We start from the raw sequence: 8,121 nt of genomic DNA, 5'->3' as shown, positions 1-8,121 counted from the left end.
GGTCCAGCAGTAGGTCTCAGAGTCAGTGCAGTTCCGCACATGCTGGCAATCGTGGTTGCTCGCCCGGGCCTTGCAGGAGAAGCACTGCAGGGCGGTGCCTGGGGGGTGGGGGTGCTCAGAGTGGGGAAGCAGCCTCCTTTTCTCATCTGTCACAGCTTCCAGGTTGCTGGGAGTGTGCAAGAGCACAAGAGCCCACTGCAAACTGGGACCCCCCGTTAGTGGGAAGCACTAGTGCCCAGGGAGGGCACTCCACTCATCAAAGTCCCCCAGGAACGCTTCTCTGCCCACCTGCTGCCATGGCCCCTGGAACCCACGGTTAGTGCCCCAGCTCACCCCTCTGTCAAATGCCCGTGGTCTGAGACAGAAGGGAGTGACTGCAAACCGGTTCCCCCCGCTTGGCAGGCGGCCCAGCTGGGCACTGGGCAGGTGAGGGCAGGGTGGACAGGACCCTTCCCAGAATTGCTCCTGCCACCAGGCATCGAGGCCCTTCCATTACTCTCTCTAAAAGCCTGTGCAAGCCCGACCCAGCCTCCCAGCCCCACTCAGGCCTCCCCAGTGCCAGGAGACCCTGTGTGGGCCCCTGGCCAGGCCCTGTTCTGTCCCCGGGGGTAATGGCCCCAGATGGCATGATAAGGTCCCTTCCGGTCAAAACAATGATGGGATGGGATAAAGTCACCCAAGCATAAGCAGGCTCCATGCTGCTACTCCCATGCTCGGTCACCACACACACTAGCTGACTCCCAGCAGCCATTGTCATGACCCCCACTTTCCAGAAGAGGAAGCTGAGGCTCTAAGAGACTTAGTGAGACCGAGCTGGGCTTGGAGTGCAGACTAGAGCAGCTGAGGCCTGCACCTTTCCCCCGGGACCCCAGCCTGGGTGTCTGCTGTCCTTGCTGCCCACAGTGGGCCCCAGGGCTGGGCCTGGGAAGAGGCCCCAGGTGGTCTCAGGACACCCCCAGGCTCCCCCCTTTCATTCTGCCCTCCTTGCCTCCATGGCACTTCTTACCTTGAGGCTTTTTGTCCCTGTGCCTCCCCCAACCCTGCAGGCTCCCCGTGCATCCCTCCGCTGGTGGCGCTCCAGGAGCCAGGCCCTGCGCCACGGTGGTAAAGGAGAACGCCATCCTGGCCGCCTGCCTCTGGGTGAGGCCCTGCTGCACCCTGGCTGCACTGGGAGCTGCCCGGGGGTGACACGGGCAAGGACCAAAGCCCCTTCTTCCTGCCGCTGCCTCTCTTACCTCCCACCTGACTCCCTCCCCCCGCCCCCACCTCCACCTCCTCTGTCTGTCCTTCTGGGTGGGCCCCTCTCTGAGTGCCCCTCTGGTCTCCCCTGATTATCCCCCCAGCCCTGTTCCCGTGGCCCTGCCCCATGGTGGCAGAGGTCTCACCTGGCCGCAGGGCCAAACCAATGGCCAGCAGGGTGAGGAGGACAGCCTTCATGGTCACCAGCGGGCGGCGGTGGGCTGGACTCAGGGTGGCTTTATAGTGCTTTGGCTGGCAAGGGGGAGGCTCCACTGCCCACTGTCAACAGGGACGGGTTCCCCGGCGCCAGCAAGTACTCCGGGGCAGGTAGATCCCAATCTCCGGCCGCCCTGCCAGGCTGCTCCCAGCCACTCCCTTTGTCTTTCTGTCTGCTTCCAGAAGGCAGGGCCTGCCCAGGGCAGGGGCCATTTCTTAGCCACCCCAGGGCGAGGTGCTGAGGTGCCACAGTGAGCAGTGAGGGCAGAGAAGGGTGAGTGGGGGGGTCAAGGTTGAGGGCCAGCCTCCCTTGGGCCCTGCTCTGCTCCCAGGGCTCCTGGTCCCCCAGGGGCAACAGGCCTTGAATGGCCACACACGAGAGGTGCCTCGGCGGGGGGCAGGGGGAGACCATTCTGGGAAGTGCCCTGGAGGCCAGAGGGGGGCTGGCACAGCCCAAGTACACAGGTGTGGTGCATTGAAATGTGTGCACGCTGGGGTGCAGGCTTAGCCCTCGTGACCTTCCTTAATCCCCACACACCATGGAGCTTTAGCTGCAAGGGAGTCTGGGAAACAAAGCATTAGCAGCCTCTATAGGAGGAGGTGGGAGGGGGTCGGCACCGCGCTGGACGTCGTCTGCAGCCCAGACCCACTCTCCACCCTGTTTGTGTCCTGGGATCCCATGAGGATCCCAAAGGGCTTCCACTGGCTGGAGACCTGAGGGTGAGAGGTGCAGAGGCTGGGCCATCTCTTCCGCTGTGCCCCAACAGCGAGGCTGCAGTGGCCGTGCGTGGCCATGTCCTGGGGGCCAGCCTCCTTCCTTCCCACCAGCCTCAGCCAGCCTGGGGTAACGGTCCCTTCCCCTCACCCCTCCAAGCCCCGGGGCCCAGGGGCTTCCTGCTGCTCTTGGCCTGGGGCCCATTCATGCTCCCCATTGTCCCTCTAAGCGTGACCCTCCCTTTGTAAACAGTCTCCCCATGACCCCTTGGAGTGTCCAGCTGGGTGCTGGCAGGTACAAGCCACGTCCACCGCCTGCTGACCCCATGTGTCTGGGGAGGGGACAGGCCCCTCCCAGGAGTGGAGAGAGCACCTTTCACTTCCCGATGCTCGCCTGGCCCTGGGATGGCACCTCTGACCTCACTTTGGCATCTGACCTCGTCCCCCTGGGCAGGGCCGAGTGCATGTTGCTGGCAAGGCCCTCGCTGGGGAAATGGGCTCCATCTCCCAGCTCTCCTGGGCAGTGGGGGGAGCAGAAAGACCCCCCTGGTGGGGGGCAGCTTCCACCCTCTCACCCTGAGTCCTGGATCAAGATAACACGGTGATGTGGGCTAGGGGTGAGACCCAGAGCTCCCTGGGATTTGCCACACCTCTGGGGTCTTTCCTGCACGGCTCCCTGGCACCCACCAGTTTGGGCCCTTTCCTGTGGAGGGCGTCTCTCCTTTGGCAGATGAGGAGCCTGGGGCCCAGAGAGAGACAGGACCTTGCTCAAGGTCACATGGGGGGGGGAGGTGAATGTGGTCCCTCCACCAGCTGCCTTTCTGGTCCACTCTGCCCGCTTAGAACTTTCTCCCTGAACACCCCCACTCCAGCCCACAGTCCCCGGTCCCATCGGCTCAGGTGCCTCGTGGTAAGATGTTTGTGACTTCACCGTTTCAGTGTATGGCTGTCTGCCTGTCGGCCCATGCCCAGCTCACTGGGACTGGGGGTGCCCTGGACTGGAGCCTTTCTTATCTGCCTTTTTATTCAAGGCACCCAGCACCTAACACAAGCCTGGAACATTCATTCCTCAAATATTGACAGGTGCATAAATATTTGTTAATCTGATTTGATATGAGGTGATTACTCTAAAGCAGTGGTTCTCAAGCAGGGGGCTTCTGGGCCCCAGGGGACATTTGGCAATGCCTGAGGACATTGTCAGTTGTCCCATCAGGGGGCTGCTACTGCCTTCCAGCGGGTGCAGGCCAAGAATGCCGCTCAGCATCCTGCACAGGACGCGCCCACGACAGAGACACATCCAGCTTGATGTGAACAGAACCGCAGGGGCAGGAGACCCGCCCAGAGCCACGGGGACGAGACTGCTGTCCCACTGAGGACGGAAGGTGGAGAAGTAGACCAAACAGGGAAGGACATAAATTTTGGGGGGCCAGGGGCAAAAATGCTATGGTCTGAATCGTGTCTCCCCCAATTCCTATGTTGAAGCCCCAATGTGGTGTATTTGGAGGTGGGGCCATTGGGAGGTAATTAGGTTCAGATGAGGTCATGAGGGTGGGGCCCCCACGATGGGGTTTGTGCCCTGATAAGATCAGACACCAGAGCTCCCCCCACCAGGTGAGAACACAGCAAGAAGGGGGCCGTCCGCAGTCCAGGACGTGGGTCCTCGCCAGAACCCGACCCCGCCGGCACCCCGGTCTCAGACTTCCATCCTCCAGAGCTGTGAGAAATCAGTCTCTGTTGTTTATGTCACCCGGTCTGTAGTCACTTGTTACAGCGGCCCGAGCTGACTGAGCTCATGGCCTATAAGCCATAGCTGAAATCCTGAAGCCCATGGCCACAATGCCCTAGACCCCGGCACAGGCTGATCTCTGACCTCAGTCCAAAACTAAGCCCTCACTAGGGTCACAGTCTGAGCCCTGACTCTGCTCACCAAACGAGCCCTGACCCCGGTCACCCAGAGGACCTGGCCCCGGTCACTGACTGTGTCTTGTCCCATTACCCATGCTTTGGGCACATCCTGAATACAGCCCCTCAGCCTAGACTAAGCCTGGATCCTCTGGCTGTCCCACTTTCCGGGAAGGTCTGTCACTAAGGGGCATGAGTCCCTGCAGTCCCTCCCTGCAGCGGACAGGGTCAGGGTGGGGCTTTGGTATGACTCACCCTTAGCGCCCTTCCTCGCCTCTGCTTTGCGGTCACCTTCTGGGGCTCCAGATTTTCCTGTTCTCGCTCACCTCTCCACCTACCTGCCCAACCCGTTGGGTTCCCTGGAGATCCTGCCTGCTCACATTTCCCTTCTTGCCAGGACGGAAAGCAGAAAGCCGGGGCTGATGGGACCAGCAGCAGGGCCAGGCCCTGGGAGGAGGCAGGATTGCTGACCCCACCTCGTGCAGGGTCCTTGCCAACAGACCATGACCTCCCAGGGCTGCTATGTGAATGGACACCAGTTCTGGATGAATCTTTTATTTTAGGCAGAATTAATTTAAAAAATAAAGATGGTAGGTTCCATACAAAACCACCACTGATTTCACCTTCCACTTCTGTAGACCTTTTCCTTTAGAAAAATGCATTCGTAAAATCGAGAGGGTCATCCACATGCTGCCAGACCACTGACAACTGGGGAAAGCACGCCCAGCACCCGGCCTCCCATTTTGGGCTCTTGAAATTCAGGCATCTTGCAAGCTCTGTGCGTGCGTGTGTGCGTGTGTGCGTGTGTGTGTGTGTGTGTGCGTGCTTGTGGGTATTGGGGGCACTGAGTCCCATGACGGGCCCTGGGAGCCTGCTTCTCACCCCCGGTCCACCACGGCCAAGCTCCCACGGCCCACCACCAGCCTGGGTGCCCGATCATCTCTGATTCTGTGAAGGGCCTCGCGCCCCAGAGGCGGGTCCTCTTCCTGGTCCTCACAAAGGTGTCCTATGTACACCTTTGTCCTATGTACACTGGAGGCTCTGCCCCACACCCGACCCCTCCTCCGTTCCAGCCCCCTGCTGGGTCCCTCCTCCTCTGGTGCCTCTCAGATCTGTCCCTCTCTCCTCCCTCCTGGAGTGAGGTCAGGGAACCCAGGAGACCCGGCCCACTCAGGCAGCGCCACCCCTCTGCCAGACGGTGTGGAATTCACAAGCACCCCAGCCTGGAGCCAAAGCCCCCTCTTTGCTGTGAGAGACTTGTCACCCCAAGGCCCCCGCTCTGGGGACTGACTGGTGATGTTTCCCCACCTGAGGCCTCCAGGATCCGAGTGAGTGGTTCTGCTGCGTCCAGGCCTGCCTCCAGGTGGAGGCCTGCAGGCTGAGGGACAACATGCCCAGAAGGGGCTCCTGTGGCGGGCCTGGAGGGGGCAGGGAGAGCCAGTTGTGGTGTGGCCTGCTGGGGACCTTTCTGTGGAGCCCACTGGGATGCGAGGGGTGGGGCGGGGGGTGATTTGCTCAGAATGACGCTCTCAAGGCCACTCTGGCTGTGAACAGGGATGGGGAGGCTATCGTGGTGAGCAGGTGTGGTCTGGAGACTCGGTCCTGTGCATGGGGGGTGATAGGGAGAGGGGAGTCCTCAGGAGACACCACATCTTTCTTCTCCTCCTCTTTCTGACCCTTTCTTCTCTGTCAGTGTGGGCTCAGCCCTGGAGATGCGGCCCAAGGGTCCCGGAGTGATGATGGGAGCATCTGGGGGAAGCCCATGCATCTTGGGAGTCAAACCCCAGGCCCCTGCCAGCCCCATGCCGGTTTGGGGAGGTGCATGCGATCCCATGTCCATGAGGTGGCAGCAGAGTGTCACCCACAGGGATGGAGCCAGCCTTCCTGGGGGGGTCACCTGGCTGCCCCCAGAGACCCTGCTCAGTCCCCCTCGAGTTATGCTCAGTGGCCCCAATTTTCTCCTCTGTGAAACACATCTGCTTCTAGCACCTCCAAATTCTTGACCCACAGAACCACGTGCAGCAAGGTGGTTAGTCTCAAGCCACTGAGTTTGGGGGTGCTTCATCATGCAGTAGTAGGTGCCTGCTGTGGGGGCAAAGACAGAAGCAAGGAGGCCAGGGGGACTCGGGCCAGGGAGAGAGCAGCTGTGGGCATGAGGAGATCAGATGAGGCGCGGATGGGGAGGGCAGAGCTGGGCAGAGCTCCTGGTCAATCAGGGCGCAAGGCACAGCTCGAGTTAAGCGTGACTGAATTTTTGGCCCGAGTGAATGCAAAGATGACAGTGCCACTCACTGAGATGGGGAGTGCGCTGGGCGCCTGGGTGGCTCAGTTGGTTAAGCGACTGCCTTCGGCTCAGGTCATGATCCTGGAGTCCCTGGATCGAGTCCCGCATCGGGCTCCCTGCTCGGCGAGGAGTCTGCTTCTCCCTCTAACCCTCCTCCCTCTCATGTACTCTCTCTCTCATTCTCGCTCTCTCAAATAAATAAATAAATCTTTAAAAAAAAAAGAGAGAGAGATGGGGAGTGCGCGGATGGGGCAAGGCTGGGCGGTGTCCTGAGTTCAGGCCTAGAAATGCAGGGCGTGAGGTGCTGCACATGGAGATGCTGGGAAGAGTTCCCAAGAGGGGTCCTGGCAGGACCCGCCGGTGCTGGTACTGCCCAGAGACGAGATCACCCAGGGAGTGGGTGTGGCTAGAGAGGGGAGAGCCAAGGAGTGAGCCCAGGCAGTCAGGAACCCTCAGGGGGCTGCGTGGAAGGAGGGCCTGGGGCGGTAGCACCCTGGGAGCCCGGGAAGAAAGTGAATGGAGTGGGAAGGAGCGACGGAAGTCTGTCTTAGTCCCCGTGGCTATGTAACAAGTAACTAGACACTTGGTGGCCAAAAGTGACACACATGGGGTCAGCAGTGCTGGTTCCTTCTGCAGGAAAGAAGGAGCCTCCAGGAAAGAATGCGCACTCCTCCTCTGCCTACAAAGCACACACTCTGACCCCTATCTCTGGTCACATTTCCTTTTCTCCCTCTTCTCCTGTGGTTATGTCGTCTTCCCTGACCCTCCTCCCTCCCTCCTACTAAGACCCCGTGATTACACTGCCCCCCCCATAATCAGCATGATCTCTCCATCTCAAGAATCTTCATCACATCTGCAAAGCCCCTGTTGCCACCTGAGGTCACGTATCTCTAGGTTCTGGGGATGGGGGTGTGGGCGTGGGGGGGGGCACTCTTCAGCCGCCAGGGCTGGACTCTGGTCTCCAAAGACTCCCATCTGTCCAGCATCTGGTCCATTGCAAGTCTCACCAGCTCTAAAGCCTCACACGGCAACATCCAAACACCGCACATCAGGTGTGGATGAGGCGCCAGCTGAGTAAGAGGCCCAGTGGGAAGAAAACCACGCTGGCCATTGCATTTCACTAACGGGAGCGGCCCCATCACCGCGCTCCCGCCAACCCTGGCTCGGGACTGCGAGAGCCCCGAGTCCTTCAGCACAGGGCTCCACGCACACAAGAACCGCGACGCCCGGGCGGGTGCGCCCCGCCGGCAGGTGCACCGGGAGAGGCCCCGCCGCCCCCGCGCCGCCGCGGCCCTCGGCCACCCGCAAGGCCACCGAGAGGCCGAGTCAGTCCTCCCGGCTGCCTAGAGCGTCCCGGAAGTGGCCCGGGGAAGGCGGCCAGGCGCGGACCGGCGGCGGGGAGAGCGGGGGCACTTCCGGCGGCGGCTGCGGTTGCGGCCCGGGTCCGCAGGTGAGTGGGGGCCGGGCCGGGGGGCGGGCGCCGCGCGGTGTGTGCTTTCCCGGGCGGAGGCTCCTCCCGTCCCAGCCCCGCCGCCGCCGCGCCTGGCCGCGCCGCCGCTCGCAGACCCTCGGGGCCTCGCCGGCGGAGAGGGTCGGTCGCCGGGTCCCTGCCCGGGACCTGCCGGACGGGGACTTGCACGGTTTTCCTTTTTCCCTTTCCGGTGTGTGCGTTTGCCCCGGGCCGAGCTTCTGCCCCCAGACGTGGGCTCCGGGAAGGAAGCGCTTTCAAAAGACGCCGGCCCTCGTCTCCTGGCCCCGGGGTTCCC

The 8,121-nt window shown here is 61.7% G+C and overlaps 1 protein-coding gene and 1 long non-coding RNA gene across 2 annotated transcripts in view; both read left to right on the top strand.

Annotated features, from left to right (window-relative positions):
- Positions 1-1,151, top strand: part of LOC145721003 (uncharacterized) — a 5,415-nt gene extending 4,264 nt beyond the window's left edge. Inside the window, exons 2-3 of the long non-coding RNA XR_014144462.1 lie at positions 156-315; positions 1,047-1,151. This is a non-coding gene — a long non-coding RNA (uncharacterized LOC145721003). The remainder of the gene's footprint in view (positions 1-155; positions 316-1,046) is intronic.
- Positions 1,152-7,728: 6,577 nt separating this feature from the next.
- Positions 7,729-8,121, top strand: part of JRK (Jrk helix-turn-helix protein) — a 13,500-nt gene continuing 13,107 nt past the window's right edge. Inside the window, exon 1 of the mRNA XM_081816642.1 lies at positions 7,729-7,805. The gene's annotated coding sequence lies outside the window, so the exon portion shown is untranslated. The remainder of the gene's footprint in view (positions 7,806-8,121) is intronic.

The sequence above is a fragment of the Leptonychotes weddellii genome, chromosome 4, assembly GCF_054177405.1.
Source record: "Leptonychotes weddellii isolate Sample4059 chromosome 4, ASM5417740v2, whole genome shotgun sequence".
NCBI classification, from domain to species: Eukaryota; Metazoa; Chordata; class Mammalia; order Carnivora; family Phocidae; genus Leptonychotes; species Leptonychotes weddellii.
Note: the sequence above shows the minus strand (reverse complement) of the source record. Positions and strands in the feature narration are given on the sequence as shown.